The sequence below is a fragment of the Sapajus apella genome, unplaced genomic scaffold, assembly GCF_009761245.1.
Source record: "Sapajus apella isolate SASKATOON/1434 unplaced genomic scaffold, GSC_monkey_1.0 scaffold117, whole genome shotgun sequence".
NCBI classification, from domain to species: domain Eukaryota; kingdom Metazoa; phylum Chordata; class Mammalia; order Primates; family Cebidae; genus Sapajus; species Sapajus apella.
In genome coordinates, this window is record NW_022437057.1 from 737,238 (window position 1) to 756,159 (window position 18,922).

An 18,922-nucleotide genomic window follows, 5' to 3' on the forward strand; every position below is an offset into this window, starting at 1 on the left:
CTCCATTGTCCTCTGTTTGTCCTTTTGTCTTCCCTTTCTTGCCTATCGAATTTGCGTTTATGTCTGTCTCTCTCTCTCTCTCTCTTTCTCTCTCTCTCTCTCTCTCTTGTCCTTTCTCCCTGATTCCCTCCTTTACTCTTCCAGGCCCAGCTCCCAGTAACTCCTAAGGCGAAACACTTTCGGGCAGCGTCTCAGAGCCCACTCCACTCCACAAGCACCCCCACCCGCCTCATCCTACTGCCTCCCTCAGAGCCAGAGCTGTGCGCCACCCTGCGGGTCCCGGTGCTCCAAGTCTTCGTTCTATGCGGGCTGCGGGACTGTCTACACCTGCAGGGCCTGAGGAAGGGGAGGGCGCCTGAAAAACACCTTGAACCCCCAGCGCTTCTGCCTTCACCTCCACCTCCAAGCCCAGCTAGTCTGGGATATGCGCCTTTGGGGACAGAAAGACACCCGGGGAGGGACTAGGGTGACTCAGAGCTTCGGGTCTCTTCCGTGAGTGTTTCCTTGAAATGCTTTTATTTTCTCCACTAAAAATCCTGATGAACGCCGTCATCGGGTTGGGAAAGGTTGGTCCTTCGGCTCAGGACTGGAGGGACGCTTGTCTTTGCTGGCAGAGAAGCGCCTTCCTGGGAGACGGGTGTCGCGGTCCAGCTCCCCTCTGTTTTATTCTGTTGCTCCATAATAAGGCCTAGCGGATTTTTTCTTAATTGTTTTTATTTCCATGGGTTTTGGGGGAACAGGTCGTGTCTGGTTAGATGGCTAAGTTCTTTAGTGTTGATTTCTGAGATTTTGGTGCACCCACCACCCGAGCAGTGTATGCGGTACTCAATGTGTAGTCTTTTAGCCCTGGCCCTTCCACCCTTCCCCTAGAGTCCCCAGAGTCTTTTATTGAGACGGAGCCTCGCTTTGTTGCCAGGCTGGAGTGCAGTGGTTGTGATCTCGACTCACTGCAACCTCTGCCTCCTGGGTTCAAGCGATTCTCCTGCCTCAGCCTCCCGAGTTGCTGGGACTACAGGCACGCACCACCAAACCCAGCTAGTTTTTTGTAGTTTTAGTAGAGACGGGGTTTCACCATGTTGGCCAGGATGGCCTATCCCTTTACCTCGTGATCCGCGCGCCTCGGTCTCCCAAAGTGCTGGGATTACAGGCGTGAGCCACCGCGCCCGGCCCAACGAATCGTTCTTATAAGACCTAGAATTTTTGTTTTTCAAAATTGCTTTTGTTGTTTTGCCAGGGTAGCCCTCGATTCTTTGGTCCTCTTTGGAGACACGGGTACATTGTCTTTTTCTTTCTGTCGGGCGCCTAGCTTTTCGCAGAAGGCCTCTGGCCGAGAAGCCTGCCTAGGGTAGGCGTCCAGGCAGACCGGGGATGGGGAGCTGGTCTTGCTGCGGAACTCGGGGGCGCCTGGCTTTCCCGCACGCACTGCCTTCGCGGCGTTTGGCATCTTCCAGCGCTTTGCTTCCACCAAGCGTTGCCGAGCCAGAAATGGGCTACGGGTTTTTTCCAGTTACCGGGCTGAGCCCACTCATTTGGGACCGAGTGGCGACCATCTCTCGCCCACGTCCACCCAGAGCGGTGTGGGCGCTCATAGCGGGTGGGAGAGATTGCCCAGCGGCTCAAGGGCGTTTAACGCCTAACTCCCTCCTCCTGGGGTGCCGAGCAGCTAAGTCGTCGTTTCCGCCGAGGCGGCGGCGCGGGACTGAAGTCCGAGGACTCACCGTCCTCAGTCGGGGACACAGCTCCCACTGCCCCCAACCATGCGGACTTTGGGCAGGATCCGACACGGTAATATCTGGAGTGGGCAGGCTCCCCTGAGGCTGAGCTTAAGGAAAAAGGCATCTGGAGTAGCCTGAAGGGCCCCACGAGGGCGCCTCCTTTGCTAACCCCTCCCAGCCTTAGGCCAAGGCTTGGGAGGCAGGCGGCCGAGTGTTGGCGCCCAGCCCGGCAGAGGACCGGATGGAGGACGAGAAGCAGCCGGCCTCTCGGCGAGTGCTGGGGACGCCAGCCTCAGTCCCAACGTCTCTAAAGCCGCGCCCATTTTACAGATGCAGGACAGGGAGACCAAGGCAGCTCCGGAGACCTAGCGGACTGATCGCGCGGGTTCTCCCGGAGCCCTGGTTTCGAGGCTGCGCCTGGGGCCCTGCAGGCAGGCGGGGAGGCCTGGGCCGAAGGAGTCTGCAAGGGGCGAGGTTGCTGGCCTGGGCAGGGAGTGAGGTCAGGATTAGCTCTCCCTAGGAGGCCGCGCAGCGGGTAGGGTCTGGGATTGGGGGACGCCACGGGGACCTGGCCAAATCAGAGCCCTCTGGAGAGAACGCCGAAAACTCTGGTGCCCGCCGTTCACTTCCCGCTAGTGGGAATGGTTCCGGGTCATCAGTTCCCAGTCCAGGGCCTGGGAGGGAGCTCTGATTTGCGACGCACAGAACTTGCGAGGTTCGGATGCCCTCCCCAATTTGCAGATGGAAAAACTAAGCCTAGGCAGGGCGCAGTGGCTCACGCCTGTAATCTCAACACTTTGGGAGGCCGAGACAGGAGGATTGCTTGAGCCCAGGAATTCAAAACCAGCCTGAGCAACATAGCGACCCCGTCTCTACAAAATAAAATGAGTTAGTGGGACGTGGTGGCGCGCGCCTGTGGTTCCAGCTACTCCGGAGGCTGAGGTGGGAGGATCGCTTGAGCCCAGGAGGTCCAGGCTACAGTGAGTCGTGATCGCACCACTGCACTCCAGCCTGGGCGACAGAGTGAGACCCTGTTTCAAAAAAAAGAAGGAAAGAAAAATAAAGTAAGCTTCAAAGAAGTTCAGACATTAGTTCTGGGTGGTGCAGCGGTGGCAGCCCCAGTGCTCTCGCCCCCAAACCAATCGCTCTCTGTAGTGCTGGGTGGAGGAGCTTTGAGTAGTGAAGGTGAAGAGGTGGCTTCCTGGTGGGGTGGAGGTGGTGCCTGCAGCCACCTTGACCCTAGACCCGGGGTCTCATCGGGACAGAGGAGCCTGCCGCTCGGCTTGGGCCTCTGAGTTCCAAGGGCACCCAGCGCTTCTAGTCGTCCAGGCTTGAGCGCTGGCTCCTTTGCTATCCGTGCCTAAGCGGGGAGACCCAGCCGCGGCCACCACGAGCGCAGCGGTGAAACCCGGAGGTCCCAACCTTCGCCTGTCCGCTTCGGCAGCTTTGCGAAGAGTGGCGCGCGGCTGGGAGCTGAGGCTCTGGCGGACCTGTGGTCGAAGGATGCTGCTGAGCCAAGGCCAGGGCTGCCCCAGCAGTGCTAGGTCTGTTTACCCGCGGCCCAGCTAGGCGCTCGCGGATAGGAGCAGGGGGGTGTGGCCTCCAACTTTGCGCAGAAACGGTCCAGCAGCGCCGGGCCTAAGTAGCCACCGGGCTGAAGGTTCCTGGGAACATTTGCCAAAATCCCAACTTCTGCCACGGCCCAACTAAACCATGTGTAACCATGTGCACCAAGGCCGCCGAGCAGCTGGAGTGGTGCAGGCGCCTGCATTCTGGAGTGGTGAAAGTTTCTCCGCACGGAAGACGGTTTTCCCTCTGCGAAATTCGAAAGTCAGCCCCCCCCATTTCCAATCACCTGCTCGGTTAAGAGCGTCTACTCTCGGTGACGCCCAGCCCCAGGCTTGCACTTTCTTGGCTCAGACACTGGCAAAGTCCTCGAGAAATTGCCTTGGTGATCGGTGCCTTCCCTCGGGCCACCCAGCCGCCGGTGGCACTGAGTCTTCCGCGCGGTTTTGCGGACCCTCGCTGTGTGGTCCCGACCAAATGGTTTCGATTCTCTGCAGCTTGGTTTCTGAAACTGTGAAACTAGTCACTAAAGACTCTTTCAGATAAAGAAAAGAAAAAAAAAACATGGCATATGGTACAGCTGATTATCAATTTTTTATGAATACAAAAGTATTTTAGAAATATTTTTTGGATAGAAATCTAATTAAGTGTGGTTGTTTAATCGGAGGTGGGGCTCTTTTGGAGGAAAAGACAGGAATGGAACAGTGTCCTCCACTGCCATGAATTGTCCCTCCACTGCCATGAATTATCCTCTGGTCACCGGTAGTAGAGACAGTGGTACAGCCATCTGGGAAACGTGGCCTGGCTCCATCTGCCTATACTTGCCAGTGTCCTGGTGTTACCCTGAGGTCGGTGGCCATCACGCCAGTTGAAACAAACGTTGTTCATGTATGAGACCCACTGCCAGTTGATGAGTTCGTTATTAAGCCGCTTTACTATGCTTTCACTCGGTGTGGAGAGGTGGGATGGGAGAAGAAAAAACATGTGAACAGAATACTTGAGCAGGTTTTTTCCTACGCCTTCCACCATCCCACTGATTCCCCACCATAGTCCTGTGTTCCCATTACTAGGAAGTTGAGGAGCAGAGAAGGCAGGCAGCCCACCCAAGTTCACCCCCAAGTGCCTTAACCACCTCTGGACTCAAAGGACCCAGCTGCCTAACTCGCTGGCTGTGGGGCCCGAGCCAGGCGGTGTTCTCACAGGATCACAGCCTGGAAATGTCCCATTGGCTGAGGTTTATTAGAAAGATTTGTGCTGACCCAGGCTCCCTGGTTTTAAGAAGCCAAATGCTTGAGTGGAGTGAGAGTCCTAGATTGGCTTTAAAAGCCTCCAGAATTCGCACAGCCCATGTGCTGGCTGCTACCTGGGATGTATTGACTTTGCTATCAAGCATTGTTGGTAGATGGATTTATCCCACCTGCGGTGAAACTCTCCAGGGCAGGGAATCTGGGATGGCAGCGCACCCTTTGCCTCCTTCGTCCCCAATCCAGGAAAAATCCACTTCTTCCGCCAGCCCGCAGAGCCTCAGCCAACAAGAGGGATGCAGAGCACTCCAGAGAAGAACCCAGAACTGGCCCACCCCCCCACCCCCATCAGGAAGGTAGCCCTCCACAGGTCCTAGGGGGCGAGGTCAGACCTGAGGCTGGAGAAGTTGGTGTTGGGCTCAGGGGCCGATGGTTATCCAGCATGCGAAGCTGCCTCGTATTTGCATCCACTGTTTGGGTGCCATAACTGGGGTTTTGTCACTAGGACGCCGTGAGACTAAGGAGAAGGGGAGGGGAGAGCAGAGAGGAAATGCCACCCTGGGGAAGATGCCAAGAGAGGGTGCTGGGCACGGGTGAAGTTTATTAATGCCTACCATTTCAAGCTTGTTTGTTGGAGGAGGCAGGCAGGGGCCCTCTGGGCAGGGATGGTGCTATGCCCTTAATAGTTCCCAGCTCCGGGAGGCCCTCAGAGCCCTGGCCACTTGAATCTTCCTGAGCCCCGGCTTTGGGCACCCAGCAGCTACCATTCAGTGAGGGCACCTGCACGACCCCATGCGATCCTCAAAGGACCCCAAGAGATAGATGCTATTGTAATTTTCATTTTGCAGATGAGTAAACTGAGGCTCTGAGGAGTGACAACACATTCCCAAGGCTACTCTGGTGCCAGGACTTTAAAGGAAGCCACCTGAATCCAGTTCATTGGTTTTCTCCAGTGAGGCACCTCAAACCTTGTTATTAAAGCCAAGGTCTTTAGGTGACTGCCAAAGGGAATTCTGACCGGGTTGAATATTACCATTCCTACACACCACCAGGTATAAATCAGAAACTCCTGGATGGTTTTTGTTTGTTTTTTTGTTGTTGTTTTTGTTTGTTTGTTTGTTTGTTGTTTTGTTTTTTAGATGGAGTCTCACTCTTTTGCCCAGGCTGGAGGTCAGTGGAGTGATCTTAGCTCACTGCAACTTCTGCTTCCCAGGTTCAAGCAATTCTCCTGCCTCAGCCTCTCGAGTAGCTGGAATAACAGGTGCCTGCCACCATGCCAGCTAATTTTTGTATTTTTGACAAAGCCAGGGTTTCACCATATTGTCCAGGATGATCTCGAACTCTGACCTCAAGTGATCCCCAGCTTTGGCCTCCCAAAATGCTGGGATTACAGGCGTGAGCCACTACGCCCGGCCGTGGGCTTTTTTTTAAAAAACGTTGTTGCTGCTGCTCCCATTAGAATCCCTTGTTATTTCTCTTTTGTGCCTCCTGAAGATGGTTGGAAGGTCTCTTGCGCTTTGTCTAAAAGATTTAGGGAGGACCTACTGCCAACCCCCACACCTCCAACTCCCAGCTCAGGCGGAAGAACAGGCTCTGGTGTACCCCTGTGGTGGTGAGACGCCCTGGTGTAGCCCACAGCTGCTGGGCCTGAGGACTTTCAGCCCTGGGGAAGGAAGATGACAGGCCATCAATGCATTTTGCCTCTTGCACCAAAATGCCCACCACATATGTGAAACTTTAACAGACCAGGGTTAAAATCTCAGCTTTGCCACTCACAAGGCATGTGGTCCTAGACAAGTCACTTTGCCTCTCTGTGCCTCAATGTGCTCATCTGGATATTGCCAAAAAACAGATCTTCCTCATGGGGTGGTTTGAAAGATTAAGCCTGGAGCCCAGTGCACTGTAAGCACTATGCTGTGGCAGGTGAATTTCCACACGGTAAATATTGTTCTTGTTTTCCTCACAGAGAGAAGGAAGCAAACCTAGTAACTCAAGTAATGAGTAACTTGATCACTGTCAGATGTTTAAACAACGGAGCTGGAATTCAAACCTAGTTATGCCTGAGTGTAGAGCCCTGATTTGCCTCAGTCTGCACCATGTCTCTCCCAAAGAAGGTCTTCAGAAAAGCTTGTTGATTGATTGTTGAACATCCGGATTATTCTAAGTAGGAGTAACCAGTGGCTCTGCTGCCTTCTGGGGCTTCAGTTTCCTTTGATTGCTGATGTTTGGCATATTGCAAGTGCTTAGTACATGTTCGTAAAATAATCGTACTAATAGTAAGCAGTAACTCTAGAACCATTACTGTGGGCCAGGCAGTGAGCTAAGCATTTATACAAGCATCTTACACATTTACCCTTAAAGTAAGCCTAGGAAGTACAGTTGCCTTTAATCCACCTGGGTTTAAACTGCATACGTCCATGTAGATGCAGATTCTCCTCTGCCTCTGCCACCTTTGAGACAGCAGGACCAACCCCCCATCCACTTCCTCCTCCTCAGCTTACCCAACATGAAGACGTTGAAGATAAAGACCTTTATCATGATCCACTTTACTTAATGTACAGTAAATATATTTTTCTCCTTTTTATGATTTTTAGTGGTATTTTCTTCTGTCTAGCTTCCTTTATTATAGAAATATAGTACATAATACTTATACTAAATATATATTCATCGACTATTTATGTTGTCAGTAAGGCTTCCGGTCAACACTAGGCTATGAGTACTTACTTTTGGGGGGAGTGAAAAATTACACATGGATTTTTGACTGTGCAGGGATTGGTTCTCCTAACCCCCACATTGTTCAAGGGTCAACTGTAGATAGCAAGAGTCCACCTTGAAGGTGAAAAAGTTGAGATGTGAGGATGTTAAGTAACTGATCAATGTCACATAGAATGTAAGATGGAATGCAGGTGTTTTGACTGTAGAGAGGGAAGAAACCTAGTAAGTGCTGGGCACCTACTATGTGTCGAGCACTGAATTCAGGGTCATGAGGTGCATTTTCTCACTCAGTCCTCACAATCACGTTAGAAAACAGTTTTGAAGCCCCATTTACAGACGAGAAAACTTAAGACTCAGCAACTTTAAAGTGTATTTACCCAAAGCCACACAACTAAATACAGTAGTTCTCTACATACTAACTCAGGATGCTTCAATCCATTTCAGAAGTTGGCCTCGAAATCTTCAACCAAAGCTGGGGTGCTCTCTGGAGGTGGGGCAGAGACTGTGGTGGGAGAGATAGTTCTCACATAAAATGCAGCTTCTCCCATGAGGAGGCGAGGCAAATGATATTCCTCGGGCTGTCTCTCAGGGAAGAAATGTCACTGACAGGGACCAGACACTGATGAAGTGTCCAGAAGCAAGAGGAACACAGTGTTACATCAGGGTTGAGGTGGGCAGAAGGCTTGAAGGCCTGTTCTCTGGCCTCATTGCTAGGAATCACTTCTCCTTGCTGATTTCCTCTCCTCCCCTGGCCTCCCTCCCCCATGACTGCCTCTGTTCCTACTGCCTCCAGAAGGAGCTGCCTTGGACAAAGGCCCCAGGCCTTTTGCACAGTGCCTGTTCAAAAGCATAGGAGGGAAGGGCATCCGTGGCACTCAACTGCATCTAAGATTTAAAGATCAAGAAAGGTGGATTCTTTGGTTTGTCCTTAAAATTCATTCAGTGGAAAGCAAAAGATCTTGAACCTGGGAGTAAGTAAATCCCAAAAAGCAGGGTCCAGGCTGACTTCTTGGATTTGTGTCTTCCACATAAGCTGGGTTTTACCAACACAGCCATGCACTGTTCCATACAAGCTTCTCCTGAGGCCTCATGATGCTCAGCAGAGCACTGAGCACTTAGTAGGTGGTTCATGGAGTCCAGGCAACTGTCTGACCCACAGTCTGAGCTCTGCACTTGAGCTGCAAGCCTGTCTGTGCTTGGTGAGAAGGGGTCAGGGTCTGAGGCTTCCTGCAAGAAGGTTGCTTGGGTGCCCCGAAGACAAAGTTGAACCTGCCCTTTATATATTTTAAAAACAATTTGTCAGTGGCGACAATTTGCAAAAATATATTCCTGTTGCAGCATCTCCCAATAGCTGGGATTTATGGTTTCATCTCCTGGATTTGAAAGTATACCGGCATGCTCTAGCAAATGGGAAAATGTATGAACAATTTGTTGGCTTTTTTTTTAAATCAAGTTTTCCCAAATATGTAAACTCTGAGAGTGCCTTATTCTTTTTAAATGATCATTCATTTGTCTCCAGACTCTATCTTTTGGCACAATTTATTATTCTCTATTTCAAAAAACTTAAATGCATTTTGCATATTAGCACGTAACTCTTGTTCCTGTCTCCTCAGTTGTGGAAAGGGCTGGATTGCTTTTATAAAGAAAAAAATGGCTAATAAAATTGGCCTCAGCACCATTGCTCTGCAATTCTTATGAACAGTAAAGTGGTACTTACCGTCATTGATGTTAAAAGCTATTTCTAAATTATGGTGCCATTTATTATCTCTAGTGTCCAAAGTAAGTTTAAATGATGCTTATAATTCATGTTTTACCAAATTTCCTTTTCCCCCCGAGGATACCTCTGATTAACTTATGCACATTAAAGCGCTTTTTAAATTCTTCTTTTATTGCCATTATGCTCTGAAAATCTCAGCGATTCTCAAAAATGGGTAATAAACTTGAGATAAAATGCTGCAGTTTTAGATCAATGCTGACATATCACTGTGGTGATTTCTACAGAGCTAAAGTGATAATGCTTCATATTTACGGAATATATACTAGGTTATTACTACAGTATTACCATTTTGTTCTAAGATGAAATGAGTAATTTACCAATTTATTAAACAGTTACATTTAAGTATTGCTTAGGACATTACCACCCCAATCTGTTTACTTAGCTTGAAGAGTTACCATTAAGATACCCTGTTTATTTAGGTAAAATTTGTAATCATCATGCCTTCCATTAACCAACTTATTTTTCTGCAAGGCTAATTGTCTGGAAATGAGTTTCTTCTTATTTACTGTGCTACATTCTGCTTAGCTGGCTAAAAACGTCACCCCAGCAAAAAGTGCTAGGGAAATTAATAATACATACAGAGAACAGTTTTAATTAGTATAATACCAAATGTTAATAAAAGATTTATGACACTGTTAGAAAGTTCTAATGGAAGAGATCTTTACGGCTTCAGGCTCAATTTTTCAGGAGAGCACAGTGCGGCCGCCTTTTGTGGGAGGCCAGATTTGGGTGATGTTCAGGGGCTGCTGGGGTGCAGAGGCCAGAGGGAGGACCTCTGCCTTTAAAAGAGGTTCACTTGGAGCTAGAGAGTTCACACTAGAGGAGGGGAATTTGAGGCCTGGATAGGAATGCTAATTTTAACTTGAACAAAGCCAAGTTTTCTGCAAAGTAAGAAAGAGGCAGGCAGGCCAGCCCTGAGTCCCTCTGGAGACATTTTCTGGGGTACCAGTGGTCTTTTGTCTGAATTGGAACAAGACCTTGAGAAGCTGGCTGCTATTAATTCAAAAGCCATGGGAAACTGTATGCAGCGAGCCCAGGAAAAGGAGACACATAGTATTTATTATCTCTTTTGCATTATTTGCTTACACACATCTACAGTATTTAAATCTTCACAGCAGAAAGGTAGCATCAGCCTCGCTTTGTGGTAAGCAAGTAAAGCCCTGAAGGGTAAGATCCAGGCCTGATGTTTTACAGCTCATTCGTAGAGCAGGATCTGAACCCAGGTATGAGAAAACTTCAGTGCAGTGACCCGTTCAAAGCAGCCCCAACGTGTTGAGCACGTGACCCCATTCTTCCTCTGAGTGTTTTGACCACATGATGTCAACCAAGTGAGGGTCCAGACTGCAGGGGGGCACCCAGACCAGCAACTGGGGGCATGCCTTTTCATGTGGGTGGGCTGGCACATTTTCACCTCTTACTGTCCTTGCCCCTTTATATGTCCATCTTCCCTACTGTGGCATGAGTTCACAAAAGCAGGGGCTGTTTCTTACCTTCTGGGGGTCCTCAGTGCCCGGCACATAGTAGGCACTTTAAAAAAAAAAAAAAGAGGGCCGGGCGCGGTGGCTCAAGCCTGTAATCCCAGCACTTTGGGAGGCCGAGGCGGGTGGATCACGAGGTCAAGAGATCAAGACCATCCTGGTCAACATGGTGAAACCCCGTTTCTACTAAAAACTACGAAAAATTAGCTGGGCATGGTGGCACGTGCCTGTAATCCCAGCTACTCAGGAGGCTGAGGCAGGAGAATTGCCTGAACCCAGGAGGCGGAGGTTGCGGTGAGCCGAGATCGCGCCATTACACTCCAGCCTGGGTAACATGAGCGAAACGCGTCTCAAAAAAAAAAAAAAAAAAAGAAAGACTTAGTGGCTGGGCACAGTGGCTCATGCTTATCCCAGCACTTTGGGAGGTTGAGGCAGATGGATCACCTGAGATCAGGAGTTCAAGACCAGCCTGTCCAACATGGAGAAACCCCATCTCTACTAAAAATATAGAAAATTAGTTGGGCGTGGTGGAGCATGCCTGTAATCCCAGCTACTTGGGAGGCTGAGGCAGGAGAATCACTTGAACCTGGGAGGTGAAGGTGACAGTGAGCCAAGATCACACCACTGCGCTCCAGCCTGGGCAACAAGAGCAAAATTTAGTCTCAAAAAAAAAAAAAAAAGACTTAAGTCCAAAGGAAAAAAAGGAAGTAAAAAAGAGAAACAAATACAGCTTGAGTTTTCAGTATATTTCGGTGTTAACGGTAGAAATACTGGCTTTGGATAAATATATTGTGTTGTGTTGCAGAAACTCACCCGCCACCAAGCCCATGTAACACTGGCTCAAGTATAAGGGGTTATTACTGTTGCCATTTTTTCCAGCCCCCAAGGGCGAGGTCTTAGGAGCAGCGGGAATCCTTTCTACAGTAAGCTGATTCTTTCTTAGCTCACGTAATAAAAACTGACCAAACCAGTTACTTTCCTAACATTCTCTCCAATTTGAGAAGCTCCATATCATGAGGCACTTGAGGGCTGATGGCTCATTTATCCAGCCCTTGATTAAAAGAGAAAAAAACAAAAACAGCAAAAGAACTTGCACAGAAATTTTCCAGGATATATGGTAAGACAGCACAGGCTGTTTCTAGAAAAAGAAGCACAGTGTCTGAGACCTGGGCCACCCTGGGAGGGACCCAAGAGGCTCGTCAGAGCACCCTGCTCTGCAGAGATGTTCCCTCTGAGGAGGAACCTTAGTCTTTCGATAGGTGAAGGGACAAACGAAGTATGGAATATTATTCAGCCATGAAGAGGAAGGAAATACTGATACATACATACAGCTCATGCATAGAGGCATAGAGCAGGATTTGAACCCAGGCGTGAGAAAACTGCAGTGCACTGACCCCTGCAAGGCAGCCCCAACGTGAGAAGCAATGTGAATGTGGATGAACTCACAACCACACTGCTATCTGAAAGAAGTCAGACACAGGCTGGGCACAGAAGCTCACGCCTGTAATCCCAGCATTTTGTGAGGCCAAGGTGGGTGGATCACCTGAGGTCAGGACACCAGCCTGGCCAACATGGTGAAACCCCATCTCTACTAAAAATGCAAAATATTAGCCAGGTGTGGTGGTGGGTGCCTGTAATCCCAGCTACTCAGGAGGCTGAGGCAGGAGAATCACTTGAACCCGGGAGGTGGAGGTTGCGGAGAGCCGAGAACACACCACTGCACTCCAGCCTGGGCAACAAGAGTGAAACTCCGTCTCAAAAAAAAAAAAAAAATGCATTTCAGCCACAAAGGCCACAGAATGTATGACTCCATTGATATGAATTGTTCTGTTCTGGAACAGGTAAATTCAAAGAGATAGAAAGGAGATGAGTGTTTACCAGAGGACAGGGCGACTGGGAGTGATTACTTAATGGGTGATGAAAAAGCTTTGAAGCTTAGATAGAAGTAGTGATTACCTGACATTGCAAATGTGCTAAATGCCACTGACTTGTACACCTTAAAATGATTATTTGTTATATGAATTTAATCTAATTTTTAAAAAGTTATTTGAGGAATAGTAGCATTAAGTGTCCAAAGATATATTTTCCTGGGTGTTCATCACAGCAATGGCTGTAAGAGGGGAAATTGGAAATAACCATATGTCCACCATGTAAAAATTAGCCACATAAAATCAATTATGCTATGGAATGAGAAGAGGTAGCCATCAAAAAAAATAGGGCGAGGGAGTGAATTGGTAGGTATCAACATGGAAATAATATCGACAATGCATTATAAAGTGAAATAATTTAGTTCCAAAATAATATATATATCATACCCCTTTAAAACACATACATAGGGGCATGGCAGCTCACCGCTGTAGTCCCAGCACTTTGGAAGGCTGAGGCAGGTGGATTGCTTGAGCCAAAGAGTTCAAGACCAGCCTAGGCAACCCCATCTCTATAAAATGCACAAAAATTAGCTGGACATGATGGCTCATGCCTGTAGTCCCAATTATTTGGGAGGCTGAGGTGGATGGATCACTTGAGCCTGGGGAGGTAAAGGCTGAAGTGAGCCATGATCATGCCACTGCACTCCACCCTGGGTGACAGAATGAGCCTATGTCTCAAAAACGACTACAACAACAACAAAAATACATGCACAGGCCAGGCATGGTGGCTCACACTGGTAATGCCAAAACTTGGGGAGGCTGAGGTGGGAGGATCGCTTGAGGTCATGAGTTCAAGACCAGCCTGGACAACAAAGTGAGATCTGGTTTCTGTTTGTGTATGTAAAACACACACACACACACACACACACACACACACACACACACACACACACGTGTACCTCTGATAGGCATAAGACAAAATCTGGAAGAACAGACAGAAAGAATGCTGAATTGGGAGGGGACTCCTACTTTAATGTATCACATTGTGATTTGCAGAAAAACAGTTTTTTAAAATAAAAATATATTTTGAATTGTCAAAGGTTATATTAATATATCAAATGCAGAAGAGTAGTGAGGAAAAAAGATAACAGCTCAACATCTAGCCACCCAAACCCTTTTTTAGTGTGTATGGCTCTAGCATTTTGTGTTTGTTTTTTTTAACACACAGGACACCAAGATTTTATTTTTCAGTATCACTAAAAAACCCTACAAGGCATCAAAAGAGGCTGGGCACGATGGCTTACACCTGTAATTCCAGCACTTTGGGAGGCCAAGGCAGGTGGATCGCCTGAGGTCATGAGTTCAAGACCAGCCTGACCAGCCTGGCCAACATGGTGAAACCCCGTCTCTATTAAAAATACCAAAATTAGCCAGATGTGTGGCTGTGCCTGTAATCCCAGTTACTCAGGAGGCTGAGGCAAGAGGATTGCTTGAACCCAGAAGGCAGAGGTTGCAGTAAGCCAAGATCACACCATTGCACTCCAGTCTGAGCAACAGAGCAGACAGTATCTTAAAAAAAAAAGAAAAAAAAATTGAAAGAAACTTCTGACTAAGCATGGCCTTCCTTATCTTGCCTGACTGCATTGCGTTTCAAAGCATCATGCATCAAAAATAATAGAAACTCATGAGGGCCCCAACCCTCCAATTTTTAAATGATTTTAAAAGTACTGCATTTTCCTACAACTTTCAGGATCCAGAATAAAGACATTGAACATAAAATGTTTATGAGGCAGAGTGAGCTGCGCTCCGTGTGCAAAGTGCAAAGGGAAGACAGCTCAGCAGCTCTAGACCACGAGTGCCCAGGGAAACCTCTTTATCTCCGTTATTGGAATGCTTCAGAAGGTATTTTTACTCTGAATGATTTGGATAATTATCTCAGTCTTTGACTTTGTTTTGACTAGCTCTGCAGACTGATTGGAGTTCAGGAAAGGTATCAGTTACTTAGCTAAATATTCTTTCAGATTCATGATGCCAAGTTGTAAAATGTTTGTTTTCGATGGCTTTTCTCAAACACAGCCAACATTTTAAAGTCTGCTGTCTTATCTCTTTTCAAAAGGTAGCATTTTTTTAAAATCTGCAAGAATTGAATCAAAATGATGTGTGGACCTTGGTGTTTCTGTGTGTGCCTACGCACGTGTGTGTACATGTACCATAGTGGCCCCATGTCAGATATTCTAGGCAGAAGAGAGAGCTATCCTTCTCTTGGATTTTCAGTGTATTCTTTTCTGAGGGTTGTAAATAATTGATAAGAAGGTCCCTTTCCATAATTAAAATGGATGTCCTTACACGTCAACACCGATAGCTTTTCCGGTAATGAGTGAATTTAGATCCACATTAAGCACAGGCTATATTTACTCACCCTGGATGGCCTACAACGCAGCATGTGCTGCCTGGGGACTGAGGGTGGGGGGACACAAGGCTGATTTCAGTGGAGGTGAAACGAGAACATAAAGGACCTAAGCCTGGCAGATCTCTTGGAGAAAAGACTCACCTGGTTCCAAGACCTACTTTGGACTAGTTGGTGAGCCAGGCACAAAAAGGAAATATAGGGGAAGAAGGTTTGAGGACTTGGTACCATTTGGAATCTGTTGAGTTTTCTTCGTCTTTTCTTGCAATCTTTAATGTCTTTCCAATCATCTTCTTAATGACATTTCCTGGCTGTCCCCTTCCTTCATGGAAACCTCCTATCTAAACCTTTCCCTACAAGGAGAGGGCCATCAGTTGGAAGCCTCTCAATGATCATGCCTCTGCACTCCAGCCTGGGTGACAGAGTGAGACACTGTCTCATCCATCTCTGGGTTCAACAAACCCTTCCTCATCTCCACCATGTGCCCTATTCAGTGGCTGGTGCTGGAGACGCTGCGATGAAAAAGCCCATGTTGGCTGGGGGCAGTAGCTCACACCTATAATCCCAGCACTTTGGGAGGCCACGGCGGGCAGATCACCTGAGGTCAGGAGTTCGAGACCAGCCTGACCAACATGGTGAAACCCCATATCTACTAAAAATACAAAATAATTAACCAGGTGTGGTGGCACATGCCTGTAATCCCGGCTAATCGGGAGGCTGAGGCAGGAGAACTGCTTCAACTAGGGAGGCAGAGGTTGTGGTGAGCTGAGACTGTGCCATTGCACTCCAGCCTGGGCAACGAGAGCAAAATTCCTTATCAAAAAATAAAAAATAAAAATAAATTAAAAAGAAAGAGAAAAGAAAAAGCCCATGATCATCGAAGCACTGTTCACAATAGCCAAGGTATGGAAGCAACCTAAGTGTCCATCAATGGATGAATGGGTAAAGAAAATGTGGCGCATATACACAATGGAATACTATTTGGCCTTTAACAAGAAGTAAATCCTGTCATTTGCAACAACATGGATGAATCTGGAGGACATCATACTAATTCAAATAAGCCAGGCACATAAAGACAAATGCTGCATGATCTCACTCATATATGAAATGTAAAAAAGCCCAACTCAAAGAAGCAGAGAATACAGTGGTGGTTATCAAGGGCTAAAGGGTGGTGGGATGGGGAGAGAGAAGTTGGGCAAAGGGTACAAAGTTTGGTCATGCAGAGGAATAAGATCTGGTGATCTATTGCACAGCATATTGTTAATAGGCAACTATAGGTAATAATAATGTATTGTGTACTTTAAAGTTGCTAAAGGAGCAGATTTTAAATGTTCTCACCAGAAAAAAAAAATGGTAGGGTGAGGTGAGAGTTAATCAGCCTAATTTAATCATTCCATAATGTATACATATATCAAAACTTCACATGTACTCCATCATTATGTACAATTATTATTTGTTAATTTAAAAGCAAAGCAGCTGGGAATGGTGGCTTATGCCTGTGATCCCAGACACTTGGGAGGCTGAGGCAGGAGACTCGCTTGAACCCAGGAGGTGGAGGCTGGAGTGAGCCGAGATCATGCCCCTGTACTCCAGCTTGGGCAACAGAGCAAGACTCTGTCTCAAAAAAAAAGAAAGAAAGAAAAGAAAAGAAAAAATAAAAGTAAAGCAAAAAAGCTCCCCACTCTGTAGGGATCCACAATAGGAGGCTGGACAGACATGTTTATCACCAGGGTGCTACGTGCAGGGATTGGGTGCAGAGGAAATGGGTGCCAAAGAAGGGTCATCTCAGCTTCCTGGCCAATGGTGCAGGTGACACCAAGAATGGAGAATGGGATGGGCACTCAGCGTTGGGGTTGGGGGGATAGCATCCGAAAGAGAGAGAGGTGGCAGAGCCATTTGAGGGGTGAGGAAGGGCTCACTCATCAGGAGTTGAATGCCAGGTCTGGGAGCTGGGACGTCACCGTGCATGTGATGCTGGTTACACAGGGTTTCATATGGGTGGGGAGGTGTTACATTCTAGAGAAGTCTTTTGGTGGCCTTGAGAGAAGAGGGTCTGGAGGTGAAACTGAAAGCAGGACTAAAGAGTCCAAGCTGTAAAACAAAGTTCCCAAAAGTGTGAGGGAGAAGAGCGCAGGCTCCAGAAACCTCCAAAGTGAGGCAGCTGCATCCAGTGAGTGGGAGGTGTCGAGACCCAAGTGATAGAAACAAGGGACCTTGAAGAGGGTGATTTGCAGCCAAGACCTCCCTGAACACTCAAGTCACCCGAAACAGGGAGGCAGAGATGAGAATGAGACGGGAAGGTTTGTATCTCAGTGCCACCACCTGGTAGCTCTGTGACCTTGGGCAAGTTACTTCCCCTCTCTGAAATATGGTCTTTGCCCCTGTCATTTGCACATAATGACACCTGCTTTGCCCGTGTCTGTCAGCACATCTCAACTGCTGAATAAATGGTAGGGATGATTATTATCTCACGGTGGAATTGGCCGTTTCACAAACACACTTCAAGAGGAATTGACACAGAGCCCTTGTCTCAGGAGCTGACGACAGCTGTGGCTGTGGGGAGTGAATCACGGAAGACTTCCTGAACGAGGAGACCTTTGAACAAGGGAAAGAGAGAGCTGCAGGCCAGTCTGGATGCATTTCCAAGCAGACTTTTGTCAAAGGGAAAAAAAAATGTGGCAGAGTGTCAGTTCTGGCAGAAACACCCGAGACCACAGATGCATTTTCCCGCCTGCCCCCGCTGTTCTCTCTGTCTCTCTCCCTCTGGCCTACTTCATACGGTCTTGGCTTTGATACCACCAGCTGACTCCAGAGAGCGGACAGGCGTCTCAGAGTAGGTGGACATCAGGGAAGGAACCAGAGAATAACTCTGGAAAATGGTGCCCATTCTTGAATAGCACCAAGTCCTTAAGCTCCTAAGGACAAACAGTGGCGGCACTGATCCAGACTTTTAACAGTTTTTTAAAAGCAGCCTTGCCAACATATTAAAGGTACATATTTATTTATTTGATTTACAGTATATTTAAAGTGTTCAATGCTCAAAGATCCCCAGGAACTTTTTTTTTTAGACAGAGTCTTACTGTCACCCAGGCTGGAGTACAGTGGTGAAATCTCAGCTCACTGTAACCTTTGCTTCCCAGGTTCAAGCTATTTTCCTGCCTCAACCTCCTGAATAGCTGGGATTACAGGTGCCTGCCACCATGCCAAGCTATTTTTTTTGTATTTTTAGTAGAATGGGCTTTCACCATGTTGACCAGTTTGGTCTCAAACTCCTGACCTCAAGTGATTCCCCACACTGGGATTACAGGTATGAGCCAACATGCTCAGCCCCCAGGAACATTTTTTCCAATTAAAAAAAATTATAAGAAGCCTGATATCAGGCTGGGGGTGCAGTGGCTCATGCCTGTAATATCAGCACTTTGGGAGGCCAAGGCGGGTGGATCACTTGAGGTCAGGAGTTCAAGACCAGCCTTGCCAACATGGTGAAACCCCATCTCTACTAAAAATACAAAATTAGCTGGGCGTGGTGGCACATGCCTGTAGTCCCAGTTGTTCAGGAGATGGAGGCAGGAGAATCGCTTGAATCCAGGAGGCGGAGATTGTAGCCAGCCAAGATCACACCACCGCACTCCAGCCTGGGCAACAAGAGCAAAACTCCATCTCAAAAAAAAAGAAGAAGAAGAAGAAGATGAAGCCTGATATTAAGGTGAAAACTTAAAAAAAATCAAATTAACATTAAATCTAATTCCAGTATCTAATACATCCTTTAGCAGAAAAGACAAAAGATTACTTGACTTCACCAGAAAAAGGGCTTTTGAGGAATTGCAGGAGCTGGCCCCAGGCTGACACATTTCTCGGGAGCAAGCCTGCAGGTCCTGTGGAGGGGATGGATGAAAATGTTGTTATCACAGGCTGATTACACATTGAGAAGCCAGTTGGCTAACTCAGAAATGGGTGCTTTGAGGTAGTAGGAGACTACACGTGTTTTGTCTTATCGGAGAAACTATAATACAGGGGAAATCCTGGTGGTTGCACACCCAAAGTTGCACGGCCTGTTTGCAAAATATTGTAAGAGAAATCTGGCAAAGACTCCAGGATCTCCCAAGTCCTCAAGCCGCTCCATCCCTCCTGAACGCAGGCTCCCCTGGCGTG